Source organism: Lynx canadensis, chromosome B1 (genome assembly GCF_007474595.2).
Source record: "Lynx canadensis isolate LIC74 chromosome B1, mLynCan4.pri.v2, whole genome shotgun sequence".
Classification (NCBI taxonomy): domain Eukaryota; kingdom Metazoa; phylum Chordata; class Mammalia; order Carnivora; family Felidae; genus Lynx; species Lynx canadensis.
In genome coordinates, this window is record NC_044306.2 from 171,541,050 (window position 1) to 171,544,271 (window position 3,222).

Below are 3,222 nucleotides of genomic sequence, written 5' to 3' on the forward strand. Positions count from 1 at the left end.
TTTTCACTGAACTTTTCCTTTATTAGACTTTATATACTCATAAGAGGAATAAATAAAATAACAAAAATCACAACATACATTACAGAAAGGACAAAAGTAATAGATTAATATTTTAGTTGCATTACTGTATTTAGTTATATTACTATAAAATGGGGGGAGAAAACACATGAAAAATTGATTCCAAAAAAGAAACTCGCGAAGTTCAGAGGTTGATTTTCATGAAGAATAACAGCATTAAAATAACTCAAGTTCTATTTCTTCATATTTACAATTGTCATGCTATCATTGTTTATTTAGAAGCTGCTGGTTTACATGCAGAGTACATGTTATCACTGGCATTAGAGACACCTGTGTTTACGGTAAATTGGAATAATTCCGAGCCATTATGAGCTTACTCTCAAAAACAAAAACAAAAACAAAAACAAAAACAAAAACAAAAACAAAACAAAACACATGACCGCATCAGTGTGTGTCTGAGGTTAACTGTATAACTGGGAGTTTTTCGGACATAACTCCCTCCCCCCCAAAAAATACATAACTCCCATGTAGTATATAATGCTGATTAAAGAACAATAATACAAGATGAACTAATTTAAGCCCTGTACATATATTAGGTTGTAAAAACTCAACAGTGACAGCACTAATTGTTTAGGACTTAGACCAGTAAATGATTTTGTAGAAGAGGAGTATTTTATCACTAACAGTGGCACGCGTGGCATTAATAAATTCTAGACTTTTGTTATTGTTCAGAAAGTTTCTTTCAGCTGCAACAGTTCATTTTTGACAACATGATGTAAATTTTCAAGATTATTATCAAATTTGGGAAAACTTCTAATTTTTTTGTACAAGTTATGAGATTTTAAGCCTTTCAAGTTTCCTGTAAGTTACAGTCACTGTAGTAATGACCCATCTTAAATGCTCTTTGAATCAACTGGTCTCATTAACCATTTTGTCATCGGTGTTACTGTGGTAATCATGTATTAATTTTTTTTATTTAAAAAAAAAATTTTTAACGTTTATTTTTGAGACAGAGAGAGACAGAGCATGAACGGGGGGAGGGTCAGAGAGAGGGAGACACAGAATCTGAAACAGGCTCCAGGCTCTGAGCTGTCAGCACAGAGCCCGACGTGGGGCTCGAACTCACGGACCGCGAGATCGTGACCTGAGCCGAAGTCGGCCGCCTAACCGACTGAGCCACCCAGGCACCCCTCGCGTATTGATTTTTATGTTACCTTTGTCATCAGTGTTTCATGAACTTCAGATAGGAATTTAATCATAGAAATTCTGATAAATTCCGTATCACGCAATTCCCATAAGAATACAGTGTGTTTATAATTGTATGCATTGCATTATCAAGACTATTTCCCATAGGCTAGAACTTCCAATTTGTCTAGAACATATTGAAAGCCAAATCCTCCATTTATAACTTTACCTGTCTGATGATGGAAAGAATTTTCCACAGGCTAGATCCTGGCTCTACTTAATTTTGTTTCTCTCCCACACCCACATCCCAGGACGCCAGGAGCCATACTCCTGCCTCAATCCAGCCTCTGAGCTGGCCCCTTGTATCCTGGAGCTGACACATTGTAGATTGACATAGTGGGCAGTAAGAATATTACTAGAAGTTATTCCTACTCCAGGACAACTGGCAGTAACACACCCATACACAAAACTGTGACCCACATATATCCCACTGAATCCATAATTAATGTATCCCCAACTCTATTCCCCTTACCCACACCTCAAAAATACCTGTAGCCATCTCATCATCCATCAACAGGAGGGAAATTACGATGGAGGGCAAGTTTGAGTGGAAACAGACAGCAGTCTTAACCACTGCAATGAAAATATCTTTTACAAATGTTACAAAAAGTTTACAGAAATATATGGCAATGTGAATATTCTGCAGGCTCACTCCAGGGCCTTGGAAGAGGCTAAATAAATAACTGAGGGGACACGAAGCTTAAATTCCCTTAGTTTCCAGGTTAATCCACCTCTGGGTGAAAGACACAAGTGAAATGAACCCTCTTCAGTCTTTAATTCAGAAAAGCATAGTACTCTCCAGAGTTAGTTATTCCTCACATGTTGAGTGCCTGGAAGTTCAGACAAAATACATATTAATGATATATTTTATTCCTTAAAAAAAAAACCCACACGGACAGAAAAAATACATTTGTTTGAGTTTTGAATTCCTTAAAGTAAAATAAGATTAAAGCAATGATTTCTGCATGGCATGGGCTCACTTAGTAAAGAACACAGTTTTTGTGCTGGAGACAACTAAAGCTTATTAATGATTTTCAGATTTCAGCAATTAGATGCTTACACTTTCTTTCTTGTGTCTGATACTCATAGACACTTTAACCCATTTAAGCATGTCCCTGAGTATCATTTATTATCTGGTTATTAGCTAAAGTTAAAGCACGCTAGGAGGGAAAACTAAATATACACTGGGAGAATGGTAGAATAGTACAGTCATTTCTAAAACTATGCTGATAGGGAGCCTGTTTCCTATTCAGTTCAAATGCCAGGCAGTATGGCTGCTTCCTCTGTTCCCATGGAAACCTTGGCCTTGCTGAAGTTCAAGTTAATTTCTTACTGCCATCTGCCTGTTGAGCTACAGGGCTTTCTCCAGCTGATATCATGCAGAGGCCTGTTAGGAGAATGAAGTTTACTTAGGAACTCCCTGGGCTATCTCCACAGGGGTCAAGATTGAAAACAGAGTCAGCTGAACCCAAACGCAGAATTAGCTGAAGGATGAAAAGAGTTAAAAAATACTGTGTGCAGTTTTTTTTTTTTAATTAACCTATGTATAATGCAAATTAACTAGATGGGCTATTAAAAATAGTTCACATTACACTGGACAAAGTTTGTGTAATGTTTTATCAGTCCTTTAAACTCTAAAATTGCCGCATTTCTATGTGCTTCTTGAAAATGCTAATGATATCTCAAATCAAAGGTCACAAACTGGTGACCCGTGAATCAGTTCTGGCCTGCAGACATGGTTTTTTGGCCTGCAGAGTGTTTCAAAACAATGCTTGAATTACTTACCAGCTTCTAGAAATTCAGAAACTTCATGGGGAGGAAAAACAAAAACAAAAACAAAACAAAACTCTAGATTTCCAACTTCTCTTGAAAACATGGAAGATGTGGCTGGCTCTGCATTACTGTCAAAGCCAGGGCTCAGCAGCTGTCCCCTGGGAGGGGCGTGGAGCTCCCATTTGC